This window comes from Anolis carolinensis, chromosome 1 (assembly GCF_035594765.1).
Source record: "Anolis carolinensis isolate JA03-04 chromosome 1, rAnoCar3.1.pri, whole genome shotgun sequence".
Classification (NCBI taxonomy): domain Eukaryota; kingdom Metazoa; phylum Chordata; class Lepidosauria; order Squamata; family Dactyloidae; genus Anolis; species Anolis carolinensis.
The window spans coordinates 66,798,001-66,815,932 of NC_085841.1; the positions used below are offsets into that span (position 1 = coordinate 66,798,001).

The 17,932-nt window shown below is 41.6% G+C and overlaps 1 protein-coding gene across 3 annotated transcripts in view; it reads left to right on the forward strand.

The window, feature by feature from the left end:
• The window catches only part of rps6ka2 (ribosomal protein S6 kinase A2), a 282,808-nt gene that overhangs the window by 85,880 nt on the left and 178,996 nt on the right, over positions 1-17,932 (forward strand). The window lies entirely within an intron of this gene.

Below are 17,932 nucleotides of genomic sequence, written 5' to 3' on the forward strand. Positions count from 1 at the left end.
AGGCTACATACTAAGAAAAGTTTGTATTTTTAGTAACAAATCTCACACTGGAAGCATGGTATGGGGAGGTATGGAACATAGCTTTAAATGGCAAATTATTAATGGAAATGAGGGTACTTAGAGGGGAAATTAAGCGATCAGAATTTGATTCATATTGATCAGTTTTCATTAAATACATTTTAGAGAGTGACAAGGAAAAACAATGCTACCTCGTTGGACAGGAATTCTGAATATGACATTGGTTTATTTGTTTATTTATATAATTTATTAGCTGTGCCCGGCCACACGTTGCTGTGGCAAAGTGGTGGTGGTATTGGTTAAAAATTGTTGTGTAATTTTTATTTGACGTTATTTGCAATTTTTTATTAATTTTATTGTAAGTTATATTTTTATTTATTATATTTTATTATTTTCTTGTATTATTTTTAGTTATTTTCTGTTATTATAGTATGTTATTGTATTAATTTTTAGTGTTTTTAATTATTTTTTATTGGGTTGCTAGGAGACCAAGTTGGAGGAGCTTAGCCTTCTAACTGGCAGCAATTGGATAAAAGCAATTATTCCTCTCTCTCTAATTAGGACTTTATTTTTCTTTTCTTTTTGTTGTATCAACCTAGAGGCGTGGATGATGGGTTGTGTTGTCAAATTTCGAGGTTGGGGGGCCTGTAGTTTTGTTGTTTTGTGGGTCGCCGTGATGCCGTCACTCTTTTATATATATAGATGGCAAAGGAAATGATACTGGTTCAGGCCTAGGTGGTGGGTCTAAGTCTTTATAAAATACAAATTATTTTGTATATTGTTTACATTGAATGTTGTTAATGTCAGTGTTAAAAACAAATAAAGTTTGCATTTTTTTCTTTTAAAAATATGCAAGTGGTTGCGGTTTCTGCACAGATGCACTCAAAGCTATTAAGTACCTTTCACACCTGCAGTATTATAGCATAGTTATGCATTCTCCAATACTTCACAGATGGAAGCAGCAGCAGTTTGATTTTTTTCTGATTTGTCTACAGGGAAGGGAAATATTCTGCCCTTCCTCTCCTCTCCGTCTACCCCACTGAATTAATTGAGTGGAAACTATTTTTTATTTTATTATGTTCTTATTTTAATTGTGTTTTGATTTAATTGATGTTTTGTATTTGGGTTTTGTGGGCATTTTGTCCCATATGTAAGCCATCCTGAGTCCCTTTGGAGAGATAGTGGAGGGGCATAAGATGATGATGATGATGATGATGATGATGATTTTGTACCTTAAATTCCACTTGCAGCAGTTGAAGTAGACTAAGGATTATGAAGAAAATGGGAGGAGGGGAGATATATTGGCATATTTTTAAAGCAGCTGAAAAAGTTGAATAGCAGAGGGTGAATTGAGAATATCCTTGTCAAATGAGGACACTTGGAAGGTATGCAATAATTCCACTTTGGCTGCTATGGCAACCTCCTATAGAGTCCTAGGGTTTGCAGTAGAACACAGTTCAAATGGGAGTCTGTGGACTGCATGCAGCCCATGGGTCCCACTTTTATGATCCCTGAAGCTCCCTACTAGTTCCCTCAGTCCTCCAATTTCTACTAATTATGCAATGTGGATAACATCCTCAGAGTAGGAAAATGATGTAATTCAGTGGTATTAGTGATAAAGCAGAACTATTGTTTTAAATGCATTATTGGTGCTTTCCTTAAAATTAGTCTTTGACAGTAGGACCTCATCACATGAGGGTTGGGCTCCGTCCTAGGAGCCAGGATGGAGTCCACCGGAACCCATCACATGATGCAGGGCCATGTCCGTTGGGGTTACTACGTCCTGGCAGAGTCCTAGGATGGAGCCCAGAGAACATGGGAGACTTCCCGTGTTATCATTGTCTACAATGGGCCAGTGCAGGGGGATGTGGGTGATACGGGGTGTGGGATGATGGTTTTCCACACTGCTGCACGATTTGCCAAGCTGCCCGGTAAATGCCTACGCTGTTGCCCGCATTAGGGGCCTCCATATGATGACATCCGTAGTCTTTTTTAAACTAGAATACATGAAAAAGCTCTGTAATACCTAGTACTATCTTCAAACTAATTTAATTTAAACTGATTGGCTATACAGCTTCCTTTCCTTTCCATGAACATATATTCCATGACAATAATTTTGTTTGATCAAACTATTAAGCTCCAGGGTTTTGCTTACAGGTTTTTAATTGTTTATTTGCATTCTCTTCCTTTTGAAGCATAGATACTGTGCCATCCGCCGGACAATAAAAAACTATAAAACTGAAACGTGCTGTCCTTTATCCGGGCGAACTGCAAATCCCTATAAGCTGTCCTATAGATATTGAACGACTGAGTCTGGATAACTTCAAAAAAGGATGTTTATTCATACAAGGTTGTAAACCTGGCACAGATCTTAAAGTTGCAGAAAATGAAACAAATTTCCATAGGTTTTAGTTGCAGAATTATCCCTGGTTCCAGAAGGCAAAGGTGATTATAAAACCACTATACCCTAATCACGCTGTCTATATTAGAAGGAGAAACTCTTTCCTTCCCTATCTTTACAGCAAAGATTAGTTCTAGAAGCGATGGAATAACCCTGCTCCTCTAACTAGATTTCCTATTCCAGATCAGTATAATTCAATACTTATCTAATTTGGATAGGCTTAGATTGGCCTGGTTTTGAGGATGATTTGTCCCAGTTAGCCTTGCACAGCTCCAGCACGTTGGAAGACTATAGTCAGAATGAAACTCTAAAATGGAGACTAGACCCTGGTAAAAAGGGCGGTCCTAAGATGTTGCATTCTTTGACCAATCACTGCAAAGAAAACTGCAGCCAGCTCTTGCAGATTCCAAGCCATTTTTCCTAGGCTTTTGCAGCCAGAGGCTCAAACAAAATGTAAAGGAGGGAAAACAAACAAACGACCAATAGGTAAGGCAAACCATCGTCCTGGGGGACGGAACACTCCCCGCTAAATTCCCAGGATGTGGGAATTTACCAATCAAAAACATACAAACACCTTTGTATACACAACAATACAAACACTAGAACTTTAAACATCTCCAATAAGCAACACGAGGTCACTAATTGGTCTGACCAAAATGGACACTTTGCCTCTGTTGCAAGTCTTTAATTGAACTTTCCTGACCTTACCGTCCGGGCAAGGAAAGGTCTTTAATACAATGCCCATGGGCCACGCATGGCGGGGCAAGTCTTTGTCCTTTAACAACACAACGTTGTTAACCTCAATGTTGTCCTGTGGGCTTTGCCAGATTCTTCTAGCTTGAAGCTGGCTTAAGTACTCGGCTTTCCACCTTTTCCAAAAGTGGTTGGCCAAGGACTGCACCTGTTTCCACAGGGCACGGTGAGTTCCGTCCGGAACTGGCAACATGACGTCCTTCCATCCTGGCACCTTTTGTGTCAAAATAAGTGCAGGAGTCAGTGGTTGTAAGTTCTCAGGGTCACTGGTAAGGGGAACCAGCGGCCGGTTGTTGATAATTGCGGCAACTTCCGCCATAAGTGTCACCAAAACATCATGCGTCAATGACCTATGACTCAAAAACATGGCATTAAGGATTTTGCGACTAATACCAATCATCCTCTCCCAAACACCACCCATATGGGAGGCGTGAGGAACATTGAAAGTCCACATAATTTGTTCAGTATTCGTAAAGTTCTGAACCTTTGGGTCTCTCCCAAACCTAGACACACAATTGAGTTCTTTGGTCGCACCTACAAAATTGGTGCCACAGTCCGACCGAATTGACTTAATTGGCCCTCTGAGGGCTATGAACCTTTTTAATGCGTTTAAAAATGATGAAGTGTCCATCCCTTCTATGACTTCTATATGGACAGCTCGTATTACTAAACAAGTAAACAAAACTGCCCACCTCTTGTTATTTACAACACCACCCCTGGTTTTCCTAGTGACAACCTCCCAAGGACCAAACACATCGATTCCCACATGGGAAAAGGGTGGGTCTGTCAAAGTCCTATCCTGAGGTAGTTCTGCCATCAACTGACTTTGACAGTTTCGCCTAAGGCGCCTGCATTTAACACATTTGAAAATACAACTGTTGACCAACCTTTTGGCATTAACTACCCACAGACCTTCATTTCTAAGGGCTGCCTCAGTTAGAGTTCTACCCTGATGATGGATCCTTTCATGGTGATGCCGAACGAGCAGCAATGCAGTGTGACTATTAGGGGGTATGATGATGGGGTTTTTTATTCACGCCTTGAGTTTAGCTTTGGCTAACCTTCCTCCAACTCTCAAAATACCCTCCTTGTCTAGAAATGGGTTTAACTCATTTAGAAGACTTTGATTAGGGATGTTGAGCCCTTGCTCTAGCCTAGCTATTTCCTGCTTGAAAGCAGATCTCTGTACTGACTTGAATATGACGCTCTTAGCCTTTATCATATCCTGGACCTGTAAAGGCTCACTATCTTTGCAAGCTAAACGATGTATAAGCCTAGCAACTGCTCTAAGAAGACTGTGCCACTCCGAAAAACATTCAAAACGGTGTGGTTCCAGGCAAGATCTTTGGCCCATCTTGATTTCTGTGGTTGATTTGCAGGCTTTCACCTCTGCACTTCGTGAGACTTGAGCATTCATAATGTCCGAAAACCTTTGCTCATCTTTCGAGAGCGCTGTGGCTTCGTCTCTCTCAGAGACTTTGAAGATGGAGGAATACTCTGGAGTTATTGCTTGGCAGTAGACTGAGATGTGACTTAGGCAACTGCGCACAAGTGTAGGACGTCCACCTTTAAGCACCTGTGCTTGATTGGAGTCCAACGACGATGGTGGGTGCATCTTGTTTATGCACACTGGGCCTGTAACTGTCCAGCCTAGTGGTAGCAGCTGAGCAATGGGCGCCCCTGGAGGTCCCTTAACTTGGTCGTTCACATAGAACAAGTTCGGACAGTCCGCACCAAGCAGAAGGGCAATGTCCACATCTGGACGGAAAGCAGGTATGGCATTCTTTAATCGTCGCAAATGTGGATGAGCCTCCACAACTTCTCTAGTTACAATTTGTTTTTTGTTCCGAGGGATGGAGGAACACTCAATCAGGTCTGGCAACTTGAACTGCCTCTTCTGGTCGCAAGAGGAGACAACAAAGCCAGATGCTATGCGACCCTGCAACTTCTTTTTTCCTGCACACGTAGTCATAGTGTAGTCAACCATCTTGGTTTTAAGGTCAAACATGCGGAAGAACTCTGGAGTAGCCAGGGAGGCGTCGCTCTGTGAATCCAGGGCCACATAGAGTCTCTTTTTAAGCCAAGGTCTTCTGGCTGGATATACATCTGCTAGGCAGATGGGATGGCAGACTCTGAACTGGTGCACGTCAGAGCATAGTTCAGTACAGGCGACCGATGGAGCATCCTCCTGCATCCGTGACGCGGTCTGCATGTTGGTGGCTTCAGTAGATGACCCTTCTTTGGAAGACGTGTCCCCTTTGGCGCGGGAGACAGCGTCAGAGTTGTGCATCGCGGTGCAATGCTTAAGGCTGTTACACCTTGCGCATTTGACGTCCTCTTTGCAGTTGGATGCAAAGTGAGGAGTTGCTCCACAGCACCTAAAACATATGCCCAGCTTCTGTACAATCTGTTGTCTTTCTTTATAAGGCTTCTTGCCAAATTCCCGGCAGTTGGCCAAACTGTGAGGCTTTTGGTGAATGGGGCAGAGCACCTCCTTCACCTCTGACTTGGATTCGTTGGCCCTGTGCTGAGTTTCAACAGCCTTAACACTAACCGGTCTTTTGGCCTCTCTGGATGGTTTTTTCTCCACTTTAGGTGCCTTCTCTGGCTGGGTCCCTTGGTATAAGGTGGGGAGGCCCGTCTGCGGATCATTCCTTTCTCTGGCCGCCCTGGTGATGAACTGGACCAAATGAGAAAATGGAGGGTATGCCTGGGAGTGGGCCTCCTTGTAGTTGAAGACCTCCTGTCCCCAGCGTTCTTGCAAAGTGAAGGGCAGCTTGGTCAAGATCTGCCTCTGGGACAGGTGCTGATCGAGGCACTTCAAACCGGGCAGTTCTGGATTCTCCTTGGCCGACTCTAATTCCGTAAGGAGATCGCTGAGGTCCCACAAGAGTTTGAAGTCTTTGAGTTTCAAAGCTGGGAACCTTTGGAGCTTGTCCATAAGAGATGCTTCAATCTCTGTGCTGGCCCCATACCTCTGCTGCAACCTGGCCCAGGCCTTTTCCAGGGCTTTGTCGGGATCGGCTACGTGGGCTGCGTAGATCTTCTTAACTTGTGAGGATGAGGCTGGGCCCAACCATGCAGCCAGAAGAGTCAGTTCTTCCTCAGGCAATAACTTTAAGTCTCTGATTGCTCTCTGGAAGGTGGCCTTCCAGAGAAGAAATTCCTCAGGCTTGTCCGAAAACTTTTCGACACCCTTGTCCTTAAGATCTCTTCTGGGGCTTCTGATGATGGAGACAAGCTGGGACTCTGGCGTCGAAGGGAACAATTGAGGAGTTTGCTGTTGTGGAGTGGACTCCCACCGTGCACCTTGCGTCAACCTTTGGCCTCTTGGAGGGATGACATCGACCACTGACGAATCGGTGGCTCCCTGTGCAGCTGTCTGTAAGGGCCAACTAGCACTTGGCCTTGAGGCCCTGATTGACTGACCTAGGGATTTAGCAGGAGGCACAGGTAGCTCGGGCAAGGGTGAGCTCCCCGCTATGACGCTCTGCTCTGCAGGAAACTCAAAAGTGACTTTGGGGCCCTGCTCTGGGTAAGGAGAGAAGTCTTCCTGTTCCTCATCCGAAAACTGGCTGTTTAAGCTATTAAGATGCACAAGCACCTTGGAAGAAGGGTCCTGCTTCGGCAACTGACTTACATTTTCTTCTGTGAGTGGCTCAATTAGGGCCTTGGCCAAAGTCTCAGCCCTTACCTTTTTGGCAGTAGCATCCATCCTTATTCTAAGCATTTCTATTTCACCTTGCCTTTGGGCCTGTTCCATTTGCATTTTGCTTTGTCTACGGGCCTGTTCTATTTGCATTTCGCTTTGTCTACGGGCCTGTTCTATTTGCAGTCGTTGCTCTTCTTCTTTAAAGGGAAGGGTGAGATCAGCTGCCTTAGCATCAGCCTCCGCCCCCGCTACCTTGCTCTTTAGCTCCAGACGTGCAGCCTCCTTAATGTGCAAGGCAGCTAGGGAAGAGATGGCACTCCCAGCAGCAGAAGACTTGCTAGAGTGGCTATGTTTAGATGATGCACACTCCCTTAGCTTAGATACCTGGCTAGAGCGGTTGGACTTAAGACTAAGTGCCACAGCAGGTGATTTTAAAAGATTGGTCTCATGGCTGCATAAGGAAGACTGATTTCCTTTTGGCTCAGACCTTAGATTAACAGGTGGAGAACTAAATTCCAAGGCATCTAGAATTGCCCTCACCTTATTTTCTTTCTCATTAGTGTCAGCTAAGACACTCACTATTTCTAACTCTGAATCCTTGGCGTTAATGCGCTCGAGGACCTGGACTATCTTAGACACCAAACCCCTCCAGAGACCGAAGGTCTCTTCAAGGTCGGTCTGTAATATGGATGGCACCCTTGTAATACCCAAGCTCTCAATTCTGTCCATCAATGTTACAATTCGCTCCCATGCCGAACCTAACCTCACATGGAGGAGCTCCTTTTCACCTATTAGATGGGCTAGCATCTTGGCTGAAGGGTGCTTTATCCTTTGGGGCCTTTCATTCCTACTTTCAGCCTCAGAAGGAGGTATACCATCTGTATCATCTTGAAATTGCATAGACATTATGTATTCTTAATAGCAAGTAAATTTACAACAAAAGCAAATACAACATACCAGCAAGTAAATTTACAATAAAAGCAAATGCAATATATAATACAATGCACAACACTTAACCATAGCAATATATATCACTAAGTAACTATACTTTACAAAGATTGTGACCTTTGGCGCCAGACTTTGGTGGGCAAGCTGCAAAATGCCAACTGACAGCAACTTGCCACTTGATACCTCCCTTGCCCGAGTGACGTAAACTGCCAAAATGGCGACTTCGCCAAATTTTCAAGCACCTCGTGCTCTGCGGCTCGAGGCCTGCCGCCGAAGGAGCACCGAGGCTGGCTTTGGAAAGGAGGAGAGAAAAGACGCCTCCTCCCCGCTGTGAAGGGAGGTCACCACCGCAGGTCGATGAGGCAGGTCACCACCGCAGGACGATGAGGCAGGTCACCACCGCAGGACGATGATGCAGGTCACCACCGCAGGACGATGAGGCAGGTCACCACCGCAGGTCGATGAGGCAGGTCACCACCGCAGGACGATGAGGCAGGTCACCACCGCAGGACGATGATGCAGGTCACCACCGCAGGACGATGAGGCAGGTCACCACCGCAGGTCGATGAGGCAGGTCACCACCGCCAGGCGATGAGGCAGGTCACCACCGCAGGACGATGAGGCAGGTCACCACCGCAGGACGATGAGGTAGGTCGAAGCCGGCTGAGTGCTCCGGCCGAACTCGCAGCAGCGTTGCCAGGCCTGTCCAGGTTCTAGCCTGGTTCTGGTGGGCTTCACGCCTCAGAGCCAGCCAAAGAACTGTCGCTGGTGCTCCGCGGCTCGAGGTCTACCGCCGAGGGAGCCCTGGACGTTGCTGGGAACTGCACAGCCTGTGCAAACCCAGAAAGCCACTGGGCCACGTGCGCACACGCGAGCCAAATAGCAAGGAAATAGAGCCCCACTATTTGACTCCTTCAGGTCTGAGAGCGGGCTCCACTGCCTCAGACGCTGGTAGAGTCTTTAGGTATGCAGACTGAGCTCAGGCGGAAAAGCCGCGGCCTAAACTAAACTTCCTAAACTATAAAAAACTATAAGCCGTGCAAGCTAGCTCAAGCGGAAAAACCGCTGATCTACCTCAAAACTGTGCCGTCCGCCGGACAATAAAAAACTATAAAACTGAAACGTGCTGTCCTTTATCCGGGCGAACTGCAAATCCCTATAAGCTGTCCTATAGATATTGAACGATTGAGTCTGGATAACTTCAAAAAAGGATGTTTATTCATACAAGGTTGTAAACCTGGCACAGATCTTAAAGTTGCAGAAAATGAAACAAATTTCCATAGGTTTTAGTTGCAGAATTATCCCTGGTTCCAGAAGGCAAAGGTGATTATAAAACCACTATACCCTAATCACGCTGTCTATATTAGAAGGAGAAACTCTTTCCTTCCCTATCTTTACAGCAAAGATTAGTTCTAGAAGCGATGGAATAACCCTGCTCCTCTAACTAGATTTCCTATTCCAGATCAGTATAATTCAATACTTATCTAATTTGGATAGGCTTAGATTGGCTTGGTTTTGAGGATGATTTGTCCCAGTTAGCCTTGCACAGCTCCAGCACGTTGGAAGACTATAGCCAGAATGAAACTCTAAAATGGAGACTAGACCCTGGTAAAAAGGGCGGTCCTAAGATGTTGCATTCTTTGACCAATCACTGCAAAGAAAACTGCAGCCAGCTCTTGCAGATTCCAAGCCATTTTTCCTAGGCTTTTGCAGCCAGAGGCTCAAACAAAATGTAAAGGAGGGAAAACAAACAAACGACCAATAGGTAAGGCAAACCATCGTCCTGGGGGACGGAACAGATACAAATGATAATGCAGTCCAAAGTGTATTTACTCAGAAATAAATTATATTAGCATCAAGGAGGTTTGGTTTCAAGAAAGGACAGTCAGGACTATTGATTTATGGCATTTTCTCATCTAGGTTTACTTAATTAATACTTCTCAATAAGTATGTAAATTGCTGTACATTCAATTACTGTGAATTTTCTCTCATGTAACAGATTAGGCAGTTGTTTCTCAAAGTTTAAAGGGGATACAATTCAGCTTAACTAACTATAGTATATGTCTAGACAGCTTCACTTATAAGTATTCATTGTGTACGCAGGATGGAGACTTCAAAAAGAGCAGGTCTGTAGCCTGATTGTGTATTTAGACTAAATAAATAAATAAATAAATAAATAAATAAATAAATAAATAAATAAAGGTGATGATGTGATGTGATGTAGTAGCCTGATAATGTTCCCTGGCAACCTTGCATCAAAGAACCTCATTAATTATAGTTCGTGCACAGATGGCTTGGAAGAGATTTTGGTGTCCTAAATAGTACAGCATGGATATTTTCATACCAAGTCCTTATCTGCTTATAAGTAATGATGCCCTCCCTTTAATTAAAAAAACAAACATTTTTTTCTACGCTCTAGTGCCTTGCGGTAAATGCTGCTGTATCAGTATGTAGTTTATTCTGGTATGTATTATGGAATATAGAAGCACATATGCTTTTTAAAAGGTCCTCCATTTGATGGTAAAATACTCTTAACCCCAAATGTTGAGAAAATGTCATTTTGTGAATGATGAAAAAAAACTATGCTAAAGTGAACTCATTTTTCATATGGAATACACACAGTGCTGCCTCAGCAGGGCAGGCAAGTGTGGGTTATGAGATGTATACAGACTACCAAATTAATAATAATAATAAACTTTATTGGTATTCCGCCACCATCTCCCCGAAGGGACTCAGGGCGGCTCACAGAAAGCACTCAATAGTGCAACAATTACCAGATATCACCTGAAAAAATTGGTAACCTATTGTTATATATTATTTTAAGTCCTATTTATGTTCTAAATTCTTCCCAACAGTGCTGCTGCTATCTTCACCAATTGAATAGATCTGACAATTTTCAGGCAAACCTTAAAGCTGTGCCCTGAGAAAGAGCTGGATCAAGAATGAAAACATTTTACCACCATATTATGAGGATGGCTGTGTCTGTATGTTAGGAGCACAAAACAGGCCATGTTGTTGTTGGACGTGACAGTCTTACCAGTGGTTCTCCAGGTGTTTTGGAAATCCCAGTTTACATACTGTTAGGAATTGTGGGAGCTGAAGTCCAAAACACCTGGAAAACCAAAAGTTAAGAACCACTGGTCTAATCTATGAATTCTAATTTGCATTATTAATTAAATAACGCTCTATCCAGAGCTGTAGTCTAATTTTGAAACCACTACACCACATTATCTCTTTCCAATATTTCTGCATTATTTCTTTTCCAAATGGGTACAGGTTCAACTAAAGAATGGGCCAACAAACCATTCACTCAGTAACAGTTGTATATAGTAATACTACATAATGAGTGACAATTCAATTCAGATTGTAAAGGCAAATCCCTTCACACCCTCCCAGATTCTCTTTGTCTCTATTATCATGACTATCTATCAAACTGGTAGTCCTTTGAATGCCAAAGTTATTGTGCCCCTGACTTTGTTGTGATTGCTATTCAGGTTTCATTAGTTAACAAATTTAACATCATTGTTGATGTCCCATGATTTACATCCAACAAGAGAGGGAAATGTAATGATCACTCTTTAGGCTGCAAGCCTGGATAATGGAAACATCTCTTCTGCATTCATGGTGCTGCAGCCTGAAATAACTGCTTGACAATAACAGATTACATTTCTTTCATCTGAACAAGCAACATAAAGCAGCAATCTTACAATTATTCCACCTAGTTCCATATATATTTATAGTATTTGTACTGTCTACACAAATATGACTTTTGTTTCTCCAATCACTGGAGTACGTACTTATTTTATTTGAAAAGAACAACTGTTAGGAACTCAATTTGACATCTTGTCAGTTCTTTCTACACAAGATAGAATAATACACCTACTTTACACTCCTTGCAATAATTCTCCAACAAGTTGAGAAGGGAGACACATACCATATGTTGAAATTTTCTCTAGGTGTTTACTAACACAAAAAGAGTTCATGCCTCCCTATCAGGACTCGAATAACTCAATCATAAATTGGAGAATGTGTGGTTATCAGAGATGGACAATAACGTGTTGAGTGATTAGTTTGTAACCCTTTTATTTTTATTCCTAGTTTGTGCTGACATATTTTTCCCAAGTTTTAAGGACAGATGGAAGAAAGCTATTACTGTGGAAATCAAACATGTAATCTTTATTATCAAATAGCTTAGCTCCCTACAGAAAATACTCTAAAAAGATGCTTCTGTATGGATCACACACACATAACCATCTTAAGATGTGTTCAAAAGGCACACTCACATAAATCCTGTATTGATGTGAAACCCATGTTCCAGCAAGTAGGAATACAGGGCCTGGAAAACAGATCCCATAATCTTCAGCCAATGAAACATTTGCTTACTGAAAATCATGGGAGTCAATGGTGACAGCAATGAAATTAATCCTCAATACATCCTTTCCTCAAGATTGCTTTCCCCCATTTTTCATTAAACTTTTGTTGGTTATGTACCTTCAAATTATTTGTAACTTATGTCAACCCTAAGGCAACTCTATCATGGGTACACCTGGGAAGCCAGAATGGCCCTCTCCCTGCTGTCCTTCTGGCGGCAGGCTAAACATCTTTTTCTTCTGGCTGGCATTTTTTTAAAAATAAGGTTTTTAAGATCAAGTCAAGGGGTGCTGTGGTTTTGCTTTGTATATGTTTTTAATAAGTTTTTATGGATTTTAACTGTAAACTTTTAATACCATTGATATTTAATTCTGTTTTAATGTTTGTATATTTGTAGATTTTAAATTGTATTGAAATGCTTTTAATGTAAGCCACTTTGAGTCTTCTTTTTGGAGAAAAAAGTGAGGTATAAATAAACATAAACACAATAATAATAATAATAATAATAATAATAATAATAATAATAATAACAACAACAACAACAACAACAACATGAGGGTATGTCTAATCTTGAAAGCTAAACAGAATCAGCTTTGATTAATATATGGATAGGAGTCTACCAACAAATACCAGCTATTGTCGGCCATATTTCAGAGGAAGGAATTGTTCTTTGCCTAAACAAATCCTAAGACCTTCATGGGTCCCCATGACAGGTGACTTGAAGGAACATGTTATAGCAGTTTCTGTGTGTCGTGAAGTCATTTCTAGCTTACAATGATCCTAGGTGAACCTACCTTCTTGAAAAGATTTATTCAGAAGAACTTCACTTTGTTTTCCTCTGAGGTAGAAAATGGATGATTTGCCCAAAGTCACTCAGTAGGTTTCCATGGTCAAACAAGGATTCTAACCCTGACTTCCAGAATTTTCATTCACTACACAAACTACAATACCTCACTGGCTCTCAAAGGTGTATGTGTACACACACACACACACACACACACACACACTACCTTGGAAGGTTTCCTGTGTCAATCATCCTAAATTTGGGGTGCCATTCTTGAGATATCTTAGGGAATTTTCAGAGGTGTGCCTTAATATCCACATTAAAATGTATGAAAAATGTAGCACAATCCTGTGGGACATCTGAAGTGTTCCATTGTTTTCAGGATGGCTTAACTCTCTATTAAGCATATTCACAATTGTTGGCTTAATCTAGTCTGAACATCAGCAATTTTGAAACTGGTGCATCTGATTCAAATATGTTACATCATTTTCTGCCATGATGAATCTTTGAGTAAACTCATAAAAGCTGAATAGAAGACAGTATTCTCATAATAAATCATTATATGGAAGACAAAATTCAAGCAGCAGGATAGGTGTGACAGGGTCACCATGCTTTAATCTCTGAATCCTTCCTGATTCTCGAGTATGTTAGGATGATGTGTAAAATGATATTTTCCTATTCTGCAACTCTGAAAATTTTCATAATATTAAGCTTAAATATTTCAGCAGTTTGTTATGATTGCGTGCCTTCATGCAGTTTCCAAGTTTTGTTGTTGTTGTTGTTGTTGTTGTTGTTGTTGTTGTTGTTGTTGTTGTTGTTATAGCCCACTTTTCTCTCAATAATGTAATATATGGCAGTGTAAATCCTTCCTGAACAGATAGATTATGCTAGGTCACCCAGTGGGTCTTCTTGGGTGAGCAGAGCAGACATTTGATCCCTGGCCTCCTGGAGTCATAGTTTGGCGCTCAAACCATTACACTACAGTGGCTCCAGCCCAGCAATTATGGCTAATTACTATGACATTCACAGAGTCTCAACCCCATAAACAATGAAAGCTTTCAAACCTTTGCTCTTAAGAGTGTGTACTGAATGCATAGAAGAGGTCGTAGGATTCCCATGGCAGCTCCTGCCTCAGACCTCTCCTCAATGAATGTGGTCTCGGCTTTTTGCAAATTCCTGACTGCATGTAGAAAGTTTGTATGTAAGATCTGTACAGGGACATTTATTGAGTTCACTGTAGTCACTGCTGAAGTTTGCAACCACAATCCATTCCCCTCCTACACTTTCAGTAAATCTATTCATTGTCTGTGGATTCAAGCAAATTGCCCCTTGGTCCTATTTTTTTCATTACTATTATAGAAGTCATAGAAATGCCTAGAAAATATTGATGTGAAGTAATGCAGTTTTTCCTATTAACCTTATCACTGAGCCCAGTGTCCCATAATCTGACATTCTTTTGCTTTTTCTTTAGGCTTCTGAAATCTCCTATTATGTTAATAGATTTATTTACAAACATATTGTTTACATGTTCTGATGCCATTATAATTATTAGTGATAATAACTGAGATTGTGTCTGTGTCATATAGCATATCAAGATTTTAACAAGTAATCTTTTAGTGCTTGTAAACCACAAGGCCCTCCATTTCCTAACCCTTAGGTCACATTAGAAATGCAATTCTGAATAAGGCCCACTCTGCCCTTGGCAGACAACACAAAAAGACGCCTGTTTCTATATTGGCCATGCTGCTCTGACATTTCTTTCTGCCCATTCTTTTCTCCCAACAATCCCATAAGTAGACAAATCCACCATATAATGGTTCAGGAGTTTCTGATAATGCATCATAGAATGACATTTCCCTTTTGCTTTCTTCCATGTTGTTCTTGTACGGATCTTTTTACAGTTTTTAGCTGCTTCATGAGGCAAAGGACAAGAAAGCTAACACCTCTCATTCTCCGAATGGGATTTGAAGTTATATGTGATTTCAACACTGCCAATTGAATACCCTAAAGCCAATATGGTATAAAGGTCTAAGTGTTGAACAAAGACTCTGGGAGACTAGAACTGAAATCCTTCTCAGGTATGTAAACCTACTAGGAGTGACCTTGGGCAAGTCATACACTCTCAGCCATAGGAAAAGACAATGTCAAATCTGCTCTTAACAAATCATGGCCAGAAAACCTCATGATAGGTTTTCCTTTGTTTTGGTTGAGACCACTCAACCAAAATCCAGTTATCACAGGGACAGAACGTGAGGTGAAATATTCTGAACACGGAAACAGATAACACAGCAAACACCACAGGGGTGTTAATCCTTCCCTGTTACCCAAAGCATAGAGAGGGGGAGAAGGGGGAGGGAGGGAGAAATGGAGTTAAACTTAAAATGTACCTGTTCTGACTTACATACAAATTCAGCTTATGAACAAATCTATAGAACCTATCTCATTCTTAATTTGGGAGCTACCTGTACCTGTAATGCACTTTCCCTTTTTTCTTACTGCCTTCCACTTTCCCAAGCATTATGGCTTTTTATAGTGCGTTGTGTCTTCTCATGAGATGCCCAAATAATAATAGCCTTACTTGAGAGCTCAAGCTTGATTTGCTGTATTTCCCATTCTTTTGTCTTTAGTAGTCCCGTCTACAACAACAACAACAACAACAACAACAACTCTTCTTCAGCACTATATTTCAGATTCCTGCCTTTCTTCACCATCTAGCTTTCAAAATCAATTTATGTTCCTGGGGTTACAACTCAGCAGTATTGTCTGTGTAAGGCTGTGCTGGGTACCTGCTCTGAAGAGCAGGCCAGTTTTCATCCCTGGTGGTTGCACCATGTTTTTTGTTTCAAAATCAGATGTGATGTGAAGCTATTTCCAGTTTTAGTCAATTTTCCACCAGTTCTAGGGTTTGAAGTCTACATATTGCAGGCAGTAAGGGAAGCAAAACTCCACTGTCTATAGTGGCTTGGCACTGTTTGGAAATGTTTGGGATAAAGATGTTGGCTGAAAAATGGTGGGGTTGTCCTGGGAGCTGTGAATATAGGGTCAGCAGCTACAGAGACTATAGATAGTTTGGCTCATAGATGGCATTGTCCTCACTTTGGTGTAAGGATCAGAACTGGTAGCTCATGTTGCTGATTACCCCAATGTCCTGACTCCTGTCAGAATTGATTTGAGTTAATTTAATCACTATGGAGACAGTTCAAAACATTTCCCTCACTGGGAACAGAATATGGATATAATGAAGGACCTGTGAGTAATTTTCCAGGCTTATCGTGCCTGGCTGAACTAAATTATGCATAATAAAGTTTGAGTTGGATACAGCCCATTGGTTTGCACTGATCTTGGACTCCTAAGAAAATTACTTTATTCTGCCTAGTTTTGGGAAAGATTTTATTCATCATTCTAATTGCTAGCATTCTTTTACTGCTGAGTGCAGAGAATTGGTAACACAGGTGCTCACCATGGTAGATTTCTTGATAGTCTGCATTCAAGAATCTTACATTATTGATCCAAAGATGCTGACATTGACTGGCAGGGGCTTTACAGACAAGAGTCTTTCTCAACCTCACTTGTAGGTCCTGCTGAGAAACTTGTAGGACTTTAATTCCCATCCGCATTCAACACTGGCTACACTGGCTAAGGCTCATACAAAATGAGAAAGGTGTCACATTGTCTATCCTGGGATAGTGTCAACCTTGGAGATTGAAGCTGGGAATTTGGATCAAGATCCTGGGCCCTTTCCCAAGAGGCATCCTACGCAATCATAAGTTTGTTTACAATCATTCTTTTCATTTATATTCATAAGCACATCATTTATGCTTGTTTACACAATCTGAAATGCACATCAGTAAAGGTTTGGATAACTTTTAATCATGATTCTAGTCCAGTGGTTCTCATCCTGGGGTCCCCAGATGTTTTTGGCCTTCAACTCCCAGAAATCCTTACAGCTGGTAAACTGGCTGAGATTTCTGGGAGTTGTAGGCCAAAACCATCTGGGGACCCCAGGATGAGAATCACTGCTAGTCCCACTAAATCTAAAAAAGGGGTATTGTGCTATAAGAATTATAATACTAGTCCTAGCTCTTTAAAAACAAGGAGGAACTTCAAGAAAAAGGAATTTTGCATGGAAACAAGGTGATTAGTTTTTCCTCACCTGTCTTTCCTCACCAGTCACTCTATTTTACCCCCATTGCTTTTGCTGCCTCAGGATTAAAAATGGGATATTTTGTCTTACATGGGTACCATGTTTTAGTAGATAACGTATTCAGGGGGAACTGTGTTGGCTATGTATCAAAGTAAAACAAAATCCCTGCATTAGGATTCTTGCTCCCTCTCATACCAAGTAATTAGCAACAGAAAAAACATCTGATATAAAATGAAGGCCTTGTAACTCCAAAATCATCACTTTTCTTTCCATCTCCTGTATTATTTTTTAAAAGCATCTTTTGCCTGATGAAGAAGCCAGTGGAATTTCAAAAGCTTGCATGAACTGTGTTGGGCCTTTGGTTGTCCGATAAGTGCATAACTCTTTTGTGGATTTTATTTTACTTCATAACAATAGGTAGTTAAACTCTGAAATATTTGCATATTTCTATTGTTTTGGAATTGTTTTGTTCCTTTTAGGAAGGCTGTGTTTCCCCCAATTTGATATTTTAAGTGGTTTTTTAATTTAAATGAGGATAAAAATGGGTAGAGGATTATAAATTGTTTTAATGATATTGGTTAGCCCACAGAAAGGAAGAAAATAAGTACAGTTACTACTGCTAGTGCTGCTAGGACTACTACTTGGGATGTGTTACATTGCTGCTGTTGTGTGTCTTCACATTATTTCAGATATATGCTGACCTTAAAATGAACCTATCATGAAAGATTTGTTCAGAAGAGGCTTCCCGTGTCCATCCTCTGCGCTGGGGGACTGCAGCTTGTCCAAGGTCACCCACTGGGTTTCATGGCTGAGCAGGGATCCAAAATCATTGTATAATACTTAAACCACACTGGCTCATAT